The 22,857-nt window shown below is 44.8% G+C and overlaps 1 long non-coding RNA gene across 1 annotated transcript in view; it reads right to left on the reverse strand.

Moving 5' to 3' along the window:
• Positions 1–22,857, reverse strand: part of LOC308199117 — a 369,069-nt gene that overhangs the window by 38,611 nt on the left and 307,601 nt on the right. Inside the window, exon 6 of the long non-coding RNA XR_013954402.1 lies at positions 4,011–12,194. This is a non-coding gene — a long non-coding RNA (uncharacterized lncRNA). The remainder of the gene's footprint in view (positions 1–4,010; positions 12,195–22,857) is intronic.

Consider the following 22,857-nt stretch of genomic DNA (forward strand, 5'->3'; position numbering starts at 1 on the left):
ATTGGTAGTTTATTAGGTATTTACTTTGTGAGAAACTTCTGCTGGCAAAGAGCAGCAATCACAGTAATAATTACGATAATGATGATGAATGTTTGGCGTCATTTTTTCTGTTGACCCAAAGCAGCGACAAATTCTGGGCATGGAGCAATTCATCTGAGGAAGAGTTCTTGATCTGTAGTACTCTTGAAACAGGCACATACAAGAAGAAGGGTAAAAGTACTGAAGGAGTCACTGATGGGGTGAAGTTTTGCCATGAATTCCTGGCTGAAATTCAGGCCAGTCTACCAGGGTGCAACACACAGCTCTGCAAGCCTCCAGCGGGATGGTCCCTGCCATGTGTGATCCAGATACCAGCTCTGCATCTCCTCCAGAGGAGGACTCCGGTAGCTCACATGTGGCCTGTTCAGCTTCTGCTTCCCAGAGGAGTCGAGGCTGAGTTTTCCGAGGTGTTGAGCTTCGACTGGCTCAAAGTCAGGCTGTGTGTTAGCCTTTTAGATAGTCAGACCCTCAAAAGCTGAGCTGAATTTTATAGAATAATTTCTAGGAATGGAAAGTACTTCACTGATGTATGTCATGAACAGTTTTTTTAAGTCATTTTGTTTATAAAAAAATGGAATACATATGTCCTCAAAACTGGATTTTTAAAGGATTCGTGCATGCAGTGGAAGGAGGAGGAGCACTAAGATTGATATCAGGAACAGTGGTGGTGACAGGTGGCACCCACAGTGCTGTGGATATACTGCTTTGGCAGAGGCATAGGCACTCGGTAGTCTTCAAAACTCCTGAACCCCTGTCTTCAGGACAGGCTTCAGGAAAGAATCCACAAACCCTTGTGCAGGGGATGAGCCAGGACACATACCAGCCATGGCGATGGGACCTCCTTGCCTTCCTGGGGCACAGAAGCAGCCACTTGCTTGCCTAATCCTGCAGGGCCGAGCAGAGGCACTCACCAGCTGGTCACCCTGCTCCCAAGCATCACCCACCCCCAAAGCAGTGCACACGCTGCTCCAGCAGGAAGATTTGGCTTCCCCTTCCTCGCTGTGGCTAAGTGACAACTGCCTTTCCCTGCTGGATCCCAGTGTCTCCACAGCAGGCCAGTAACTCCCTCCTTTTCCCCAGCTCTTCTGCTGCTAAATAAGTCAGATGATGAAAAGCTTTGTTTTGAAATGTTCCTGGCTTATTTGTGCCCTTCACGCACCGCAGTTTTCTGCATTGTCTCCTTCTCCGCCTTCAGGTCATTTCTTATACACAGGAAACAAGAACAGGATGGCGAAGCTTGCATGAAATATCTCTTCTTGCCTGGGAGAAAACACAGACTGCTGACTCAGGCTACGCACACAAACAGTCCAAACTCTGCAAAATATATAACCCCACGGCTCCTCCAGCTGCGCGTGTTCCCACATGAACCGTCTGCCATGCCGCGTTTGCACAATCAGCCACTTCAGACATCACCCACCTTGAAGATCTTCGAAAATGTCAGGGAAAAAAAAAGACTTGAAAAATGTTTGGGAAGGCAGAGGGTGGCTGAGGTTGAGTACACACTTACACCTAGCCTCACCCTAACAGAAGTCGGAGTTGCAAAATTTGCTGCCTGCGTGGCAAATGTCCCTTTCATCACATCTGATGGGTACGCAGGCACCGGTGGAGACTGCCACGAGCTGTGCTCCTCAGTGACCTTTCCCTCGCAGCCGGATATGAACTTCTTTGCTTCATCCTGACATCTGCGAGCAATCTGAGGCAGCTCCGTGCCACACGGCTTGGTTTTGAAATGTTTCAGTGAGGAAAGCTTGCATGGGATGAGCCGAGCAATGTTTTCCAGTTTGCCCACAGGTCTCACCTCTGGTTCCAATCACTTCATGGAAACCAAAAGCATGTCTATTGTGTCGGGAAAGGCGGATGGATGATCAGAGGGGAAGCCAGATTTACTTGACTATTCCCTCTCTACCCCTCCAGGGCTCTTCAAACTTATCCAAATTCCTCCTTCTCAAGTGAGGAAGGCTGGGAGGGCTTCATTAAGTAGCCATGGAAACACCTAAGGAAAAGGAGCAGCCTAACAGCTGACTTACATGGAAGTGAGGCAACAAATCTGGCTTTCATCAGGGCAATCTGGAGTCATTCTGGAATTTTATTTTGCAAATACTGGTCTCCTTGCCCCAGAGTTACCAGCATTCCCAGCTGAAGGTCCAGTCCTCCTTTTCCACTCATGGGCTTGGCATTTGGAGACATTTCCCGGAGCCTAAGGAGAGGAGGACAGCGCGTACAGGGCTGTCTGCGATGGCCCACATAGCCCACGGAGGCCGCTGACAGTGTCACTCCTAAGAACAAGCTTTGTTGGCTTAATCAAGGCCAGATTTCCTGGCAGGGCTGGGTTCCTGCAGGCAGCACATCCAGCCTGCCCGGATGCATCCCATCCGGCGTACGCTGTCCCCATCCATACCCTGCCTGCCTCTACCACCAGTAATGATGCTCCTACTGATACTGGGAATAAAACTGACTAACCTCACTGAGATCAGGCTTCCTTCTGCTCAGAGCAATTTTGAAAATTCCACCGTGGTTGTCCCACCTCCTTGGTCAGGGGGTTCCCCCCACAATGCTGTCGCCTCCTTTGCCTGCACAGGAGGTGGAGGTGGCTTGCAGCCCTCCCAGCTGCACCGCACTGACTTTTCCTCGAGCACGAATCTGCCCCAAGGTTCTGCTGCAGCCTTGAGCTACTGGAAGCTGTTGGGTAGACCTCATGCTCCTCTCGTGTTTCAGTCCTAGGTTGCTCGTCTTTTGCAACTTGAGCTCAACTCGAGTGGTAGAAAACACAGGAAAAAAAGCTTTCTCTTCCCTTCTCCACTCCTCTCCCTCATGGGCACTGATGCTCACCCACATTTCCCAAGTGCTTTCTCTGCTCTGTTTTCATGGAGTCAAGGAAGCGACTCGCTCCTTGGGATTTACGTGCCTTTGAGGTAATGGCTGAGCAGCTTTGAGAGATGAATCCTGCTCTCTGTTGCTGGCTTTGTGGCTAGCTTGGCAGACCATGGGAGTGGGATTTTGCAGCTCGAACTCTGCAGCCTTTTTGTGTCGCTGCCTGAGCTGACACCTTTCCTTTGAAATGGAGAAGGTGGCAAGTGGTTTTTATCCAGTATCTTGAGCCTTAATCCAACTTTTGCAAGGGATTCAGGATTTTTGTGGGCAGTTTCTTTTTTTTTTTTTTTAATCCCTCCCCTGACCCACTTTGCTGCTGTGCTTGGATAAATAATTTCTGCAGGGTAGGAAGTGCAGCCAAAGTAAGTAGCTTAATGTCTTTTCTCAGTAAAAAATCACAAAAATTATCAGTCTCAGATTCACTTCAGCAGTAAATTAAAACTATCACAAACAAAAACTGCATAAAAAGCCTGGCTCCAAAGTGGTTAGTACCTTCCTGCTTTAAGTATGCTCATGCAATATACAGTTGTGCTTTCAGCTGGAGTACAAAGGCAAAGCTGGTGTTAAATCTGGATGCGGTTTTCACCCAAATTTCACCCAGTGGCCTCATCAGTCTCGTATGATCAATTTGTCCCATGTTGTCCTTGTAGAGCTGAATGCAAAAGGCAGTGATAGAAGATGCCATATCACATTATTTTCTGGGGTAATCCTGGAAGCGGAGGGAGATGCTACTGCCTGCTAATCCAGGCAGCTTGCAGAGCAGAGGCTGTAATATCTCAGCGTTTGCTTTTGACGCCCAGAGACACCTCACCTCTACTGAGTAGAGTGGGATGGGATTCATCTCCTGGTGCACGGCATCTCCTCCTGCAGCTAAACAACCCAGCATGTCCTTACCTAAGCCTTTTGCAAAGAGAAAACCAACAGGATCCGGCCATCTCTGAAATGGCACCACATATAGAGGCACTCTGTGCTTTCCTTCCCCTTCCAGCCCTCTGCCTTTTTCCATTTGGTCCTTAGGTGGTGTCATTACGAGGTTGTTTTTTTTTTCTTGTGAATGTTAGAACTGGTCACCAGATACTCTAATCCCCCACGGCTGTTACCTGATCGTTTCTGCACACACTGCCGGGACTCCGAAGTTCCTCATCTGTAGATCTTAAGAAGCCTGAAGTTATGTCTTTCTTTGCTGGCTCCAGATAATCAGGTAAAGCTTTGTCCATGCCCCAAGGACGCATAATAAAATAAACAGAGAAATTCAGATAAACTGGAGGAAAAACATAACCTCAAACTCATGTTTGGTTAATGTAAACAATGTTGACATTTTCACTTGTCATTAAATTTCATCTGATTCACTGTGTTGTCCTACCTTGCCTGTATGACACTAAAAACCATTACGGTATTTTTTAGTACCTTAAGCCAATCTGGTAAGGAAATTTCAGTTCTTCTCATCCACACTTGTGGTTAAAAATCCCTCCTCCATAATGGAAAAGACTGTGAAACACTTACTCATCTGCCCCAATAAAAGCCTTTCTGAGGATGAAAGGGAAAAGGGGGGAGTAATGTTTTCCAGCACTCACCAGATCAATTAACCAGATTTTCATACGAAATTTTAATTCATTGTATAATTTTAATCCTAGAGAACTGATCCGGGTAGGATGGTGCTTGCGGGTCATATATCACACATGCACCAAATGCTGTTCAGAACAACAATCACACAGAATTTACCAGGGGTTACCTTGCTCTTAGCTATTTCTTGCATCCACTTACTGACATACGGATATATTGATATATCCACATATATATATTGCAAATCCCCTTGAGCATCATCTGCCCACCACCCTGGTGCTCCCACAATGGCAGCACAGAGAAACGACCTAAGGGGCCCTCCACGTCCTCTTGAACAGGGTCCTTGGGGTTTATCCTTTGGGTTTGGAACCCCCTCCATGGGGTCCAGTGCATTTGGGCCCCTCGAGGGTTAGGATTTTGCAGGTCCTTGGGTGAAGAGGATGCCTGGTGAGCACCAGGCAGGTGCAGAGCGTGGTGGGCTCCATCCTGGGGCCAGCCTCCTCCTTCCCACGGCTGCGTGCTCACTGCTCCATCAGCACAGATTTATTTCCATGCTCGATTTGTAGGAATAAAAGAGCCAGATAAGAAATATGTTTTTAATACTAATGTCACCAATGAATGCTGAGGATCTTGATATCAGCCATTAAGTAAAAGCAGGGGTGGAATGAGCATCATTTGTCTGTTGCCAGCTTCTCTCAACTGGCTTTCATTTAGATGAGGAAAAAAAAATCATTGCTATCCAGGTAATAGTGAAATATATTTGTTGTCAGCAACAGGTCAAAATGCAGAGATACATTATTCTCAGCAAGCTGACTTCACATTTTCTGAGCTAAATGCTGGATCCTTTTCCTCAATTATTCACATATGTTTTCTGGTTTAATAATAACCCACATGCTGTCTCCCAAAGAAAGCTTGCAATTTACAGGCTTCATGATCTTCAACCAGAACACACGCATCTGTTCGGCCATTTCTTGTTCCAGTGGCTGAGCCAGTGAACTACAGAGATGACATTAAGAAAGGTGCCAGTATGAAGTGCATCCTGATAAAATATATATATATATATAAATAATAATAAAAAGAGATTGCAAGTGAGAAAAGTTGTAATGTCACAGCTTCAGCAGAGAGACCTAAATAAGAAACAAAGCAAGCCTGATGGTCACAGTGTAATAGCTAACCGATGTTTTCCCCCAGCACAAAAACACTCCATCATTCAGCATGTTTGGAGGCGTCTGCCACTGTGTTCCAGCACAACATACTGCATTCCACTGTGAAATAGCATATATGTAACCTTACAAGACAAATGGCCATGCTTGCTGCTTAGCAAGTGCTCAGAGACTTTGATGTAGAGTTTTGTTTGGTGCGCGGCATGTGACAGCAGCATTGCTTGGGTAAACAAGTATGTGCTCTGGTCTGAACAAACACGTTGCTTCTGCTGCAAGTGCCGGAGCTGCATGGCAGATGTCTATCCTTCCTTCTCGTTCGCCTTCTTTCTTCCACCCTCCGCCTCAGCCCTTCTGCAAAGCAGATTACTCCTCTGCCCACAGAGATCTGGACTGTTTTTCTATCAGCTCTGTTGAGGCGTTTTCTTTCCCCATTCAGTTCTGCGTGGGTGCAAGAGTTCGTTCACCTTCAGAACAGCAAAGGAAAAACTGAAACAGCAAACGTGAGCTTGCCTGGGGTAATGCCTCTTTGTACGCCGCAGAGGAGTCACCACACAAACAACGATCAGAGCCACAGTCAGCTCCTACAGCAGGTCTGTAACAGCGGTGCTATGGGGTCTGTTACCCCATCTTATAAAGCGTAATGCTCCTGAGGGTGGAGTTTGTCTAGGAGAAAGGGGTTTCAGTCACAGTATTCGCATGGAAGCAGAAAGGTGGTAAAGTCTCCTGCTCATGTCATCGTTCACCTCCCGTTTTCAGCTCCCTGGCAGCAGGGAGGTGCCAGCTCAGGAGACACCTCTGTGATGGGTGACGTTGTGCTCGCTGGTGTTACAAATCCTCTTGTCAGGCTTTGGATCCAGAAACCGGGCTGTTCACCGGTGGGGGTTTCGGTTTCCGATAGAAAAAACAAACGTTTTGAAAACACAGATGGTGTTCGTGTAACCAAACCCCACGTCCTCCCTGGAAAAAAGTTCAGTGGAAGATTTTTGAGCAGCACCAAATACACTTCCAGCCACAATGGCTGAGCGATCCCCCAAAGATGAAAGACCAAGGAGCTTTGGGTTCCCCTCCTCCTGTGCATCACCTCTTGGTGAAGCCTGGGCAGTCAGGCATTAAACAGTGTCCTGCCCACACTCTCCAAGTGATCACTTTCAAGTGTAACGCAGTAAAACCTCATATGATTTCCATATGTCCTGCTGCCGGAATATTTTGCAACTGATTCACGATGGAAAAAAAAAAAACAAAAACAACTTATAAACACATTATCTTGACAGGAGCAATTCTTGAAGTAGTAGGACATACAATAGCAGAGACTTTGAAAGGAGGTCATTATTATCCAGTAGCGTTTTTCACTGGATGGCTATGAAATTTATGTCAATGAGTCACATCCTTTGAAAAGAAAGAATGAAAAGTGCCGTGTAGGACAGGTGAGCTCCTCCCCAAGCCTCCCCATGACTATTTAGCTCCGGAGCTGTTTGCAGCCCTGCCAGCAAGGCTATTAGCTGAACAAGCCACAGATCCAGATGCCTCGGCTGGGAAAGAAAATGATCCAAGCTTCGCCATATGGGTTTTGCTACAGCTGCGGCCGCAAGTGCTGACTCCTTTGCTGGAGGATGCAGAGGGGCCAGATGGAAAGAAAAGCAACACCGCCACTGCTGCCCACAAAACTGGACGGTTCGAGGCAGCCGGCGGTGAAACAGCACACATATTTCTGACAGCACATAACTGGCCATGGGAGCACGGCTCTGGGGGCGATGCGGCACTTGGGAGCTTCCAGGGTTGTGCACAGGATGCAGAAGCCTCAAGGTCTGCCAGTCTGGGCCTCCTGGCTGTTCCCTGCTAGGCTGGAAGCTGTTTATTTAATGTGAGGACATCTCCATCCTATGTGCTAGGACTGGTTTTGATGCTTAGGATTCTCTCTCTCTCTTTATTTAATTTTTTTTATACTTCAAAATAATGACCTGTTTCTGGGTGACCACCGTGAGACTCTGTAGGACCTGCTTTCTGGAGAAGGCTGAGCACAAGTTCCTCTGCACACCCCTGCCCAGAGGAGATGCTCACCTCCCCAAAGCAAGACATTTCAAAAGTAACCATTGTGCCCAGCCTGGAATTATCCACAAATAACAATCCTAGCATTACATATAAGTTCAAAGCAGATCCAAATCTGAATGACTGATCTAGCTGGAAATCCTGTACACCTACCCGAGTAGGGTAGACAGGTTTCAGCTGTGTCCTGCAGATTTCTCGGCTTCCCATGAAGAAATTTTGTTACTGCATAAGTTGGCGAATCCATGGAAAGATCCCTCCTTTACATCTGTCCATATATTTGCTTCCCATCTTATGGAAGTGCATGCCTATCTTTAGACAGGGAATCTGAAAGATAACTAAAGCTAGTGGGGAAATAATACTGCATTAACTGCTCAAAACATCTGAGAGGTGCTGGGCAGATTGTGTGTTTTCAGCGTGAAGGCTGGTTCAGCTCTTTGTGAATTTGTAGTAAATCAGCACTTCATAATAAGAACAAATGTTTCATTCTCACTTAAAAATTACTACAGTTAGAAGCTTGTAATGTGTAGTTTTCATGCAGGGGTTACATGACGGGAACTTAAATCTGTTCCATTTTCATCTGTAATTTAAAACGTGTCATTTTGATCGATGAATTAGTAAAGGAACCCAGGATAATTTTGAAACTACCAGCTTAGTAAAGTTGCCTGACCTTGCAAATAACCTTTTCAGTTTAGAAGCCTTTAATAGCTTAACTATTAGCTAATCTCCTGGGAAACTTTTTCCCTGGGCAAAACTAGTATGGAAATATAACACCAGTAATAAGGTTTCCATCTTTCTTCTATCTTGATCTTTTTAATTAATTGCCACTCAGTAAAAACATAGACTGGGAGGCAGGGGATAAAAATCTTTGCAAGGGGAGGGCAGGAGTTAACTGCAGACTGTTTCTGTCCTTTACCTGCCCTTCTTGCATAGATTCATTAGGTGCTGAAAGATATTAGCAATTGTTAAGGTACAACTGCTGCTTGATTGTTTGACTCTTTTGGCTGAAAGCTGTGAAATCGATCATTTTGTTATGGAAAAAAGCCGCTCAGTGCCTACCAGGAGCAAACATTTTAAAGACTTGAATGCTTTGTAGAGCACCTCAGCAGGCCCCTGGGAGCTTTTGTGTTACAGTCGTGTTGGTGCTGGTTCTTGGGTTTTGTGGGTTATTTCTGGAAAAGGTTTTTCCAAAGTTTTTTTTTTTCCCAATGGCAGCCAAGGACTGCAAATATTTGATTTGCCAGAATAAAAGCAAAGAACAGAGTGAAGAGGACAAGGTGGAAGTTCAAGGCCCAGGTGACACATGGACTAGCATCTAGTCCAAAACAGGCCTTAAGTTCCTGAGCATCTTATTTAGTTTATTTTCCCGAAGTTTATATTTTACGCATTTTATCTGGCCCTCTAAAAGAAGTACTACACTGAATTGTTGGGTGGTTCTCACTATCTCCTTACTCAGTGGATGAAGGGGTTCAGGGTTATCATTTTACTTTATCTGCATCTTTTTCCATGCTATTTGGGGAAAAAAAAATAAATTAATTTTCTAGGCCAGCATGGTGATAACCCTTGCATTGCTTTAGCTCTGCCAGCCCAGCTCCAGACTCAGCTGACCCTCTTTACAGTAAGGACAGGGGCACCACCATGACAAGCACCCAGGGAAGATATGGATATCTGTAGTGCTTCAGGTGCTGCTTTCCCCACTCTCTTTCACCCTATTAACCTTATCAACTGTTGCTCTTCCACTAAAAAGTAACTAGAGTCAAGTAACTGAAATGAAAGGTCCTTTCAAACAACAGACAGGAATATTTCTGGTTTTTTAAAAGTTGTGGGTGTTTTGTTGTTGTTGTTGTTGTTTTTGTGGTGTGTGTGTGTGTGTGTGTATTAGTTTTGGGGGGGGCATGGCTTGAAGAGCTCAGTGAAATCTTCACTTACTTGCAAGCATCTTTTGCTGGGATAAAGATCATCAACCAGACAGGTTGAAGGCACAATTTATGAAGTTATAACATGTCTCCTGGATGAAGTCCTAGAGTTTTGGTGCAAGTGAACACAGCCACGGGTCTTCCCTTGGGCTTATCTTTAACCCCTAAAGTTTACTCTGCAGGTCTGCGCTTCAAGCTTTTTGGCTACATGAGTGAGGTTAGGCCCCTATCTCTGTGCCAGTGACACAACCAGCATCTGCTCTGGCACCGCGTGTCTACGCTATTGATCTCCAACCACCTCCTTCCCCGCTGAGACTGTGCAGACACGCACCGCGTGTGATTGACTGCGCGCGGGGTCCTGCTCTGCGGGCTCTGTTTTTACTGAAAATGAGCTTCATCCTTGCTCGGCGACTGGTGTTGCCTGGTGACCTTTGAACCAGCACTTAAGCCCCTGGAGCACAGAAATTAGACTTCAGTCTGGAAGGACCTCTGCTCCAACAGATGACCTGTTATTTTATCTTGAGCAGTGGCAGCCGTGGAGGAGCGTTGGCACATGGCTTTTAGAGCTAATCACTCACTCGCTTTGAGGAGAGCAGGAATTTCACTCCCTCCCCCTTCAGCAACCTGGGACTTTATTGCATGTCTGGATCATTTCAGGCTGATCCTTCCTTAACTATTCCTATTTATTTCTCCTGGGCCCAAACTTCTGATATAATGACTGCACCCCTCTAGCACATGATGAAGGCTCTTCACCTGAGCTCATTGAACCTAACCCCTTCCCTACTGCAGGTCCTGGTTATGCCCCTGAGCCCACCTGCAGTGTATTTCATAGTTCTGGGAACTCACCATCAAGCCCTGAGTCTCCCATACCCAAATACTCTCCTCTTGCCTCTTTCAGTATCATTCATCCTTGATGATGCACAGGAGGCAAGCCAAAGAAGAGGTGAAAAGAAGCAGGTCCCCCGCACCTTTTCTCTCCTATCAAGCACTCAGGGAAAGCCTGAGGCTACAACTAAATTAGATAAGGGAATCTCAGTTTTTCATGCCCTGAGGCTCCTAAACATTTGCTGTTTATTTAGTCCAATTCTGCTCTACTTAACAAGGGCTCCCCTCCTGGATTGGAGTGCGAAGTAGCAAGACCCCAAACACAAGAAAATAACAAGTGCCACATCTAGCTGAGCTATCTTCAGATTCAAACCAAGAGCTCTTGTGGTTGACAGTATCCCAAAGCTAAGGTTGCCTTTTCTCCCAGCAGGCCTACCGAGCCTCTTGAGGTTACAGAGCAGAATAAATGTGGTTTGTTGACTAGAAAGTGCTGCCAGTCCCTGGGAAGGGCTGCAAATTCTTGGAGGGTGGTAGGAGGAAAAAAAAAAGAAAGAAAAAAAAAAGACAAAGACAGGGATCATGCTAGGTGTAAATCCATCAGTAATGTAATGTGCCCAAAATACTCTTCAAAACTTGTGCAAGAGCAATGGTGAAGAGGGTGAGCACCACCACTCCAGCCTCCCTCCTGTCACATTAGGGTCAAGCCAGCCACAGGATCTCCCCAGGGCTGCCAGGCACCACCTCCATCCATGAGGAGAGCTGGGCTGGTGGGTCAGGCCCTGAACTGGCTCCTCCAAGCAGGTGTTGATGGCAGGTTTACTCCAACCCTCCCAACGCCACCATGGGGTCCCAGCTTGGAGGATCCCAGAAGACCCCATGGGAGGAGAACCAGAGCCTGGCATGACCTTTGGGTCTTGCTGCTTGTGTTGCTGGAGGCAGTTACTGTCAGAAACATGCTCGGAGATGTGCATCATCCCAGGAAACAGAAAAAATGAACCTGTTGTCTATGTCCAGAGAGTCTCAAAGTGGTGTATTCACAGCATGTCAGCTGCCACCTCCTGCTTTCACCTTACCACCCTTATGGTGAGCCTGCATCTCTGGTCTCCATGGGGTTATCCCTGGACTATTTTTACCACAGGAGTGCCTGGTCCAAACACTGGATGCACACACACAGCTTTCTTGGAGGTCTGTGAGCTAATGGGCCTCTACCCGTCCTCCCAGCAAGCCGCATGGCAACCCACAGAAAAGCCATTTAACAAAAATGCCGGGCCAAAACGCTCCTGTCTGGTCGGGGACATTGCAACCGCAGAGGAGAATTCATGGCCTCTCGCAGAGGACTGCACTCAAAGTAAATAATATTATTTTAGAAAACAAAATTCATTTTGCAGCCTGAGACCAACTGCAACAGGATACAAGGTGGGGGGGAAAAAAAGTAAAAATGCCTCGCCCCCAGGGCTATTTATTATTTATACATCGCCGTGCCTAGATAAACTCCCCCTTGAAAGAGTAGGACAAAAATAATTCTGCAATGTGGAAACAAACTACCTATTTAAAGTGATTTTCTGCCTGAATGGCCTCATTATAAAAACAGCCTGCGTGCAATAACTTTTTACCTTTTTCTACGTTATCCAATGAACTGCTTTTTGTCACTCTCACCAGCTCAGCGCTTTCATGCAGCCACCTTGGTGGAAGGCCTCCGCGGTTTCCTTAGAAACGTCTTCCTTCCTGGAGGTTGACCCACGGTGGTTGAGGCAGCAAAAGCCCTGGAGAGGCCCTGTTCAAACAGGAAGGAGCAGACAGTTTAATGGCCGGCTTTGCAGCTCTATTCCTCTACAGTTTACAGTAGTTGGGAGCTATTAAAAAAAAAAAAAAAATCATAACGAATGTTTCTTTATTTTACTTTGTGTTGGTGTTTTTTGACAAAACGCGATGGGCCGCGGGCCGAATCTGGAGCTGGTGGGCTGTTGTTGGGCCTTGGTGGGTTTGCTTGAGAAGTGTTTGTGTTTGGGAGATGGCTTCACATGCTCAGATAGGCTTCGTCCTTTGGAAAAAAAATGCATGCTCTTGAGCTTATAGGTATATTCATAAGTCGGCAGCAGAAGGAAGCCAGTCTGAGAAGCCATAAATAACGTCACCTTTCAAGTGTTTTGCAGTGCTCATACATGAATGTTCTGCGATGTCCATGCAGGAATAAAAGGCTGGTGTCCAGCAGTGCAGGAGCGAGCTGGGACAAGCCTTTGTCAGGGCAGGGCATTATTGCATGAGGCTTATCTACAGCTCTGCTCGAGGCCTTACACTTGTTTACAGGCACAGGGATCCACCACACACGCTGACTGCTGCCATTGACATTGCTGGGGACGTTGCTGGTAAAGCTGGAAGAAGCTTCAAGGTGACCCCTGTGTGAAAGGAGCTGGTGAGAGCTTTCCTCCTTGTACCCCACGTGTCTAAGACACCAGTGAGAGCAGCCCATAGGACAGGTCATGCAGATATTTCATACTTGCAGCTTCCTTGCATTTTCTATTCACTTCCAGAAGATCTGGTGAAGTCCCAGAGTTACACTAAGGCCTGGGCACTTGACACTGCCTAAATACTGTTGGCATCTTCCAAATGGGGACAGCCAGCTTGGGGTGACCTGGGACCACTTGCAAAAGCTGTGCAAAGACAGCCTGAGGACGGTACCCACATGTGTGTCCTCCTGTGCACCCTCATGTGTGGAAAGTATGTATTATTTCTGTCTTTACTGCACTTGCTCTGCTGCTAAATCTATAGAGAAATACTCATTGCAAGGGCTGGGCATAAGCAGAGAGAGGCGACATAAAGAGGTTCAAAAGGGAGGACTGTAATTAGCTACAACAAAAGTAAATTACTCAAGAGCATTTCTCTTAATGTTTTTAGTAGCAAACATCATGGAGAGCAGGTTTCTCAGGCCTAACAGGAAGGAAAACAAACAAACAACTACAGGCAGCTAATTCACAGGCTTTTAGAAGTCAGGTTATCAACCAGGGACCCAGGGACAGGAACTGATGAAGCACAAAACTCCAGGGAAACAGATGAGGTTTCCAAAGAACACAAACACATAAAACCCTAAGATGTACATTTATAAATAAATCCAGGAAAGAGCAGGACACCTGATTCCCAGGCTGAGATTTACAAGCTGGAAGAAGAGCCTTCAGACTCTTGATTCACACAGTTAAAATCTGGAAGTGTTTGGGGAGGTAATTTGGATATGTGCAATTGTTGATAAGGCAGATAATGTTAGTGAGAGTGACTGCTGCTGGCCTGGGTGTGACAGCAGAAGGGGGGGCAAAGAAAAGCTGAAGAATATATAGAAATGTGAAGGCCAAGTATTAGACACCTCCACTGGACAGTGATAGCTATGGAAGAGTGTCCCACAGCACTGCCCACAATCCTTAGGGCAGAAACACCACTATTAACTCAAATCAGAAACCATAAGGCTCTCAAGAGATGCTGAGTAGTCCTTTGGGACGACCTGCCATGGGCTGAGCTGCTCCCATTCCTTTCCAAGCACTTCCTAACCTCCAGACCGTTTGTATTTTCAGTGACATAGTAATGGATAGGGTTTAATACCTACAGGCAAGAGTTAAATGGCCTCTTGGTGATGTGTAAATTAGCGAGTGGACAGTTGCTCCAGAGAGAAATGGCAAACAAATATTTATTAGTTGTTTCAAAGAACCACAGCCATAAAACTCTGTCTTTTGACTGCAGAAGTGTTTGTGTTTTTACTGAAACCAATGTTAAAGGTGATAGTTTTATTCCTGACTGAGGTAACATGTATAACTCTGAGATTTACTGACTTCAGCTAATAAGAAAAAAAAAAGAATAAACAGAATGTGTTTTATTTTGCTCTGCTCTTGCAATATACAAGGAAGATGCCAAGAAGGAATTTAAATACCATTTTATTTGAGCAAAATTACTGTTAATTTCACTAGAATATCTGATTTTGTGACTTATTTGCTTCTTATCAAAGTAATCGCTGACTTCCTGGGCAAAGAGCTTTAGCTAAGTGATGGTGTAGTGGGACAAATGGTGTAACCAGGAAGCTAACAGGGGCAGCATGAGCATTGGAGAGTGTTACAGGGGTTAATACTGGATCCAATACTGCTTAACAACTCCATTAACAACCTGGAGGTAATGGGCATAAACTGAAATACAGCAAATTACATTTGCTGAAATACAGAAAAAGAAAAAAGAAAAAAAAAACCTTTTAAAAAGTGAGGATGGATGGACACTGGACCAGGTTGCCCAAAGAGGTTGTGGGTTCTCCATTGCCTATCTATCTTCTAAGCTATCTAAGGCATCATCTAAACTAAAAATAAATAAATAAATAAATAAAAATAAAAAAAAAATCCACCACCCTGTAGTTAGGCACCTAATTACCTAGCAGAATATTTGGAAATACTGAGTGGACATAAGTCTTTAGGTTCAGTGGGGACCTCAAGTGAAATAAAACACTGTCCAGCAGGAATGAGGTCATTGGAATATAAGGATACAGACAAATTCTTGCAGTCCAATATAGATATCTTAAACATATGTTTATGTTCATGTAATATAACATGACATACATGAAACACATATACATATCCTAAATTACAGTGACTTCTAATAAGATCCATGCTGGACAATGAGCAGCTTGGCATTAGGTGAATAATTCAGTGTTAACTTTTTCCTTGCATTTTTACAGCGTCACTAGAACATACTGTGATTTGCTCAAGGTTAACTTACAGAAAAAGTTGTTCCTAAACCCACATATAGGTTTTTAGATGGGAGGTTAGACATAGAGGCACCAGACACCGATGAGGGATAAGGAAATGATGGAAGCTGTCATTCAGCAGGGAACCTGGGTATGTGCCATGGCTGACACTTCTGAGTTTACTCCAACCTACCTGCAATAAGTGCTTAAATGGATAAATGGTCTGAGCATACACAATGAGGAGCAGAATATGTACAAAATGTGCAGTTTTCTCATTCCCACCCAGAAATAACAGTAACTGCTTCTTGATCCGAGGGCTGTGGTTTAGTATGAATTTACAGAAGATCATGCCATGTACACTTCAGTGCAGCCTTTGAAATAACTCATGTTTCAGTGACCCCAGCATCCTGAGTCAACTTAGTTAAGGAAATATGCACCGAGAGGTCATAAAAGAGGCCAGGCCCTCTGCAGCTCTGCGGAGACACACCAGTGCCTGGAGACAGCCATCCTTCAGGCTCTGGTTTCATACAATTTCTGTCTTATCTCCATGGATAGAACAGCCACACTAAAACTGGCACTCTTTTAAATAGATGGTCTCCAAATACTTGGCTTGGGGACTGAAACAAAACAAGGAGAATATCCTGATGATTCAGAATGCAAAAGAAAGTTCAGTGATGATTACCCTCTGCAAGGACATCCCTGATCTCCAGGGAAGCTGGTTTTGAGCTTGAGATGGGGAAAAAACATAGCTGCTAGTCTATTTACAGCGAGGAAAACTCATTCTTTTCTGCATGCATGTGTGAGTAGCGGCTGAAGTATTTCATTGCTCCGTGCTTGTTAATTCACCTTTCAGCTGAGACCATAACAAAAAAATGCCATCCCCAAAGGAAAATGTCATTTATTTCTGGGAAGACATGAATTAACGCAAATTAAAATCCTATTTGCATAATTCACTCTGAATTCTAGTTGAAATGCTTTTGCAATCTTAATTACACCATTTGTTTCTCATTTAATTGCAATTGCTCAATGCTCCTGAATTGAGTTAAAAAGGAAGAGCCGCTGTGTGACTTCTCCATGAGACACCTAAGCCCGGACGGCTCCTTCCTGGGCAGCTCTGAGCGTGTGTCATCAGGCAGCTGGCCCCAGCCTCCCTGGGCAATGCATTCCCCCTTCTCCCTTAGGACACGTGAGCACGAAATCCTAAATACCCCTGTGCCTCCCCAGGAGCCAAGTCACCCAAGTGCCTTCAAGGGAGATTTTACAAAATGAGAAGGGGGGGAGGGAGAAAAATAACTTCAGGATAAATGTAGATGAGCTGTTATTAGTAACAAAAATCCTTTTATTAACCCCTCCTAGTCAGCTTTGGTTCTGCTGGGGAGGGGGAAAGTTGTAAAGATAACTGCAATACATTAAAGGGACTAACTCCATAGCCTGTGCAACAAGCCATGACACATAAGATAAATCCCTCGGGACTCTCTGCCTGTTTACAGTACTTACAGATAAAATAACTGGGCTGCCACCACGGAGAGACTCCCCTTTTCCAGGAGTGCCAAATCTGGAGCTGAGCAACTCAATTTGTGCCCTGACAGTCAGATCAGCTTTACACGGCCTCTAATCCCCCCAGATTACTTTCCTCCATGAAGACTACCACTTCATTAGTACAGAAGGTGAATTTTGTAGCAGCACCAAGGTTCGTTCTCATATGTTATCTTTGCCTAGAGAATAGGACTTTTGACATAAACCTGGAAGGTAGTTCAAAGCCTAGCAGCATAAACACACATCCATTTTTTGTACTTTAGGAATAGGTAATGTAAGAGTTGAAAGGTGAAGGTTATGGCAGTTCGTGTTTATTTCACCAAGAGCCAAGAGATGGGAAACATCTGGCACTTACACACCATGCAAGTCTTAAAAACAAAGAGACCTAGACTTTAGTCCGGCTGAGCAAGCACTGGGATAAAAGCTAATGACAGGCTGCTTATTTAAAGGGATCATAATACAGAACAGCCATGTAGGGAACCGGGGAGGATTGGGAAGAGGGAAAATGAGGGTAGAATTTAGCTGTGCATTTCCAAGGGTCAAAGCCTGACTTCAGTTACACTCCAGTGTCAATCCTGTCCTCCAGGCCTTACACAGCACCTAGGACCCTCCGGATTTCACCTTTTCCTGATTTCTAACACAGACAGATATCCAAAGCAGACATGCTGCTGATGTATTTCATGTATGACAGTGCAGAAGTCCTTAGGACCGAGGGCTTTCCTGTAGGTGAAAGGAGAGATTTGAGCATAGAAGCAGCAACTCGGGGGGCTGTGATTTGTCATGTCAATGTGAAAAGCTCATCTGTAGTATTGCTTGGGAATGATGGAAGAACTCAAGCACATTGAAGTGGCCTCCCTGGAGCAAATCTTCACCTGCTTTGTGTCTTCCTGAAAAGGCTTGGCAAAAACAAATGTGTTTTGTAGAGTGGGGCTCCCTACTTTAGAAAAATCCCATTCATTTATTTGAGGAGTGGCTGCTCCTCCCCAGATCACATCACTCTGATCTCTTATTTTCTTTATCCAACACCAAAGATAAAATAATCTTTTCAGTAGGGATTTACCCAGAAACTGAAGAGCTGTGACTCTTTCACTCCTTTCCCCACTGCCCATGGACATTGCACTGGCTGTGCTCCTGCCTCTGCTCAGTGACAGTGGCTGCGCGGTCACCCCTGCCTCCCCAGCCTAATGGCCTGTCCATATCCTGGCAGTCACACCAGAGACCACATCCCATCACAAAAAGTCACGTAGAACAGAAAAAGAGACTTATATGCTTGTGATGTGCTACCATGTGTGATCTTCCAGCCAAGAACACAGATCCCACAGCCATTTCCCAATGCTATTTCCTTCACACTGCCCTACCCGTTGCTTCCACTTGTTGGCCAGGTAAGATTCCAGTCCCAATCCTGCAATGACACTGAGGATTGATATTTAATATATCTCCAGAGTAATGAGGAAATGTGATCTCCTTTTAGGCTTTTAAAGCTAAGCATTGAAAATTGAGCGTTCTCTACTTTGTAGCAAACACGCACGAGAGACCTCTGTAATATGCTGTTTTTTCAAGATAAAAGACCTGTCACAGGCGTACAACTAAGCAGCAAAATCCTCTTGATCCCCTAACATGTGATAAGGAAACGATGCCCTAGAAAAAGATTCCAGTTTTCAAGGGGTAGTTACGTGACAGGCACATAAGTGCTAATTCTTATTAAGGCTGTGGTTTGCACCCAACTGGAAGATTTGTGGTGTCATACCACCAGTGCCATGTGCCAGATGAGCATCATGCTGCTAGAGCATAGGCAAGCTCTAATTAATGGGTTCACATTTGTAAAAAAAACCAAAAAACAAACAAACAAACAAACAAACTTAAAATACCCTTATAACAGCATTTTTTTTTTTGCCAGATCTGTATTGTCTTAACTCCATGTTGGACCAGCTATCTTTATCTTCTGCCTTTCCACAGCAGGGGTGCAGCAAGCACAGAAGTATAAAGCTGGTATAAATTCCATATCATGTCCCTCGGCTAATTTGACAAAACACAATCATGTGTCTATGCCTGATCCACATTAGATTTATAGTCCTGGGCGAGCTGGTAGTGCACAGATCTGGTCTTAATAATCCTGGAACCACAGCCTAAACCTATTAGCTGGAAGCAGTTATATGATTCTTAATCCTATTTTGTGTCAGAGCAGATGACTGCAGCAAGACTGAGCAGAAATTGCATGTTTTTGTCTAGCTACGCCTGTTTTGGGCCTGAGATTTTTTGAGAGTTTGGGCCATTCCAGGCACTAACCATAAAACTGATGTTTTGGGGTCAGTTTATGGGAATTGAACTGAGATGCCCAAGATCCCAAAGCATGAAGATTTGTCCTGGGGGAAATAGACTCCTTTTACTTGAAAGATGCTTATATTACGTGCAAAGAAATACCATCTACCTTTGTGAATCCACCATAAGAGCAGGATAAAAGCTCCCATGCTCAATGTGATTTGCATGCACAGTAAAGATTGTGAACGGTGTTCCCAGAAAACTTAATGAGAGACCTGTAGTGCAAGAGTTCACCATAAAAACTCAGATCCCTTCCTTAGAACGATTTACCTATACCAAATATCTGAAAATCATAATCATGTTGCTTCCCCAGCAATTAGAAATTTTTATATACTACATTTCTTTAATAATAATAAAACTTTATATATATATATATATATTTTAAAAAGCCATCCCCTTACAAACACATTATTAAATTACAGTTTATAGCTCTTGCAGTGGGGTAAATTATGGCTCTTTTATTAAAGAATTTTAAAGACTGGAGTTTTACCGACATGCTGCTCGCTGCCAATAGCTGGCCAGGCTGCAAAGGTGCAAGCTGCATCTCACAGAGGTCTCCTGCACACCAAGAGGGAATTTCTGTTGGGCTTTCCAAATACAGGGATGCCACACAAAGCAACTCTCAGCTCCAGCTCTGAGCCTCTGATCTTTAGCACCCATTATCTGTGTTGTCAATGCTGTATGCTCTCTCCCAGGAGCGTTGGGAGATGGGTAGACCCATGGAGGAAGGGACTGTAGCCTGTTGGACTAAATGATCTTTCGAGGTCCCTTCCAATCCCTAACATCCCGTGATTCTGTGGTTCTGTTACTGGTTTACTCTTCCTGCATTAGTTTGGTTGCTTCTTTGCGAGTGGCCCTGCTTCTCCGTAGGGACTGGCCCACCAGGAGCTCTTCACCTCGAAGCACTTGCACATGCTTACCAAACTGCAAATCGTAAATAAAGCATTGGCAACATCCAGGCTGCATAAAGATGCAACAAAAATGCAAACGCATGTCACCATCCCAGTTATGTCAAAGGCAAATTCACCTTCAGGACCCGCTTGTCCTCTGTGCTGCCCTCCCTGCACTTACAAATTAACGTCGGGGAGAGGAAAATCAAGTCCCTGATATTAAACAGAAAACTTAGGCCTTGTTTTGAGTCTGTACCACATTCCCCCACTTCCACAGGCTTGTATCTGCCATCGATAGCTACCTGCTTTTGTTGTTGTGTTGGCTGATGCTAAATTTCACCGTGAGAGCAGACTTGCACATGAGTGCGGTGGCCGAGCCGAAGCTCCGACAGCCTTGCCGGGGGCCGATCCTGCGGGAGAGCTCCTTGTCTCCTGCTCCAAGCAATTTCTGCACACAGCATTTGGCACTCCAACAGGAAATTAAGGGCTGTAGGAAAGCAACCTTTGGCCTTTAATTCACTTTTTAATAAAATCATTAAAAGAAACTTACTCCCTGCCAGACATTATGGGAAATTGCTTTAATGATACTTTTAAGCAAAACACATTCACTCAGCTGCATGCGTGGCTTGCTCAATACCTCCAGCTTCCTTATTTATGTGTTTGCAGTATGAAAATGGTTTGAATTATAAAGTCAGGCTAGAAAATTCTCTGTGAACCTGACCATGACAACAGCTAGGGGCCAGGTTCTGTCTGTTAAATACTTCTTTAATGTGTAAAGGACAGTTTGAAAGTTTTGCTAGAAAGAATCAATAGGTATGAGCCAAAGACGAGCAGCAACAACAGAAAAGGACAAAGAGCAGAGGGGTTCTGTGTCCCCTCTTCCTGCTTCTAACAAAAAGGTTGCCATTAATTGCACAAGGTGTGGGTGTAAAGCAAAGCAAAGAAGCAGTTTGTGGGAACACAAATGCATCCGACCACAGGCTTAGCTCCCCATCCAGATGTCCTTCCATTGGCTTTAGAGTTTGCCATTGCATTCTACGCTTTTGCAAAAAAGTCCACAGGACTTTTTGTGCTAGAGAAAAGGCAATTCTTGCTTTATCATTGTTAAATTCATAACTTACCACTTGGGCATGTAGGAGTTTATTTAGAAATGTTAGTAATTGAACTGATCCTATGGATAAGTAGATGGCTACTGAGGACATCTTAAGAATTACAAGGGAGAGCCGTGTTAAACCTCATTGCTCAGTTACAGCAGTGAAATTTTAAAAGACCGAATAACTTTTATGGAGTGCAAAATTTGCCCTCGCATATTTTGATTCTTTCTTTCCCGTTGTTTAACAAAATGTTAATCGACAAACCTGGTAGTCGGTTTTCTACAATCAATAAATTCTAAGTCCAAGTCACAGTAGCTTTTATGTCTGTATGTTGTAAAAGTAAATTTACATCATATGTCAAACATTACACATGAAGACAAAAACAACGCTGATTTCGAGTCCTAAAAGATATATGTGCATCCATAAAAGCAGCAAGCTGTGTCCTGAGTACAGCTGGATGATCATGCTCTGACCAAATGGCTTTTTGTTGAAAACCGGAGATTCGTCGGACTCAACTGTTTTACAGAACTGCATCTGCTTCAGGGAGCTTTGGGAAATGTGGGAAGAGCCCCTGGGTTTATGCTGGTCCTGGGGAGCCCTCGTTTTCCTGTGGAGCAGCTGAGGGGCCATGCCAGGATCCCAGAGGTTTGGGAACGCCCGGAGCGGAGCCCGAATGAGAGCTGTGTTGCTCAGGGCACCACAGCAGTCTGGAAAGGTACGGTCACCAGAGGGAAATGGCAAGAGAGGAAAGACCCAACTGTGCTGATTAATCGCAGGATGACTCGACTCCACCAGCGCGATCATGAGAAAGGCGGACCTGATCCTGACAAGATGCACTGCGCAGACATAAGAGGCAGGGAAGCCTTTGCAAAGGCCTCATGGGATCACTGGGGGTCCTGTGTGTATTTCTGTGCACTTTCCAGACCAGGTAAATCCCAGAAGAAAATCAGAAAAAAGTCAACTAGAGCCACCAGGCAATAAGCAGCCTTTCTTATGAAAAGAAACATAAAAGCTGTGCTACCTCCAACACACTGAAATGCAATCTGAGGAGAACACATTATCTATCTACGAATATATTGGAGTAGAGCAATGCAAAGGAAAAAAAAAAGGCAACAAAACAATGACACGTTGTTTTAATTTAAAGGATAAATGTGGCGCAAGAAGGATGGAGTATAATCTATGCCCATAATTACATAAACGTACAAGGAACTCTGCTGCCTAGAGGAAAGCCAGACCAGCACAGCTTTAAGGCTGATGGGATCTCCTCAGAAATTCCCCCAGAATGCTGGAGGTAGCAGAAATCTTCTTGCAGTAGCCGTAAGTATTTAATTTTTTTCCAGAAGTGAATATATATTGTTACTCATCATCCTAGCTGCAGGAGGCTTTAGGGACTGGGGAACATGACAGAAAGGGAAAAGGTGGAACCAGAAGAGAACTGTTCACAGGATCTTTGTTAGTGGGAACATCCTTTGTGAAAAAAAAAAAAGAAAAAAAAAAGCACAACACTGCTTCTAGAGAATACACAACCAATGAGAGTATTTCCAGAACTTTTTCCAATGACATGACATTACTTTAGTTGGGTGGACTCATCATCTTTGGCTAGTTGTGTCCCCATTCTTGGCTGGAAACCTCACAGATGAGTAAGGAAAGGGACGCCACCTATTCCCGTGGGTAACAAGGCAGTTTGAGCTGCACTCTTCAACAAAGAAAGCCCATGTGTACCTTTCTGATGGAAGGAATTTCTTAGAAAATCCTTAATGAAAATTAATGTACTTCTGAAATGAGCTTTTTATCTAACACCTCACCAGCTTGCTGGGAAGCGACTGGGTGGAGGCAAGCAGATTTCATGCTGGATCCGGTTAACACAAACTGCCACCTGGTGAATGC

This window comes from Anser brachyrhynchus, assembly GCF_964034855.1.
Source record: "Anser brachyrhynchus genome assembly, chromosome: 8".
Lineage (NCBI taxonomy): Eukaryota > Metazoa > Chordata > Aves > Anseriformes > Anatidae > Anser > Anser brachyrhynchus.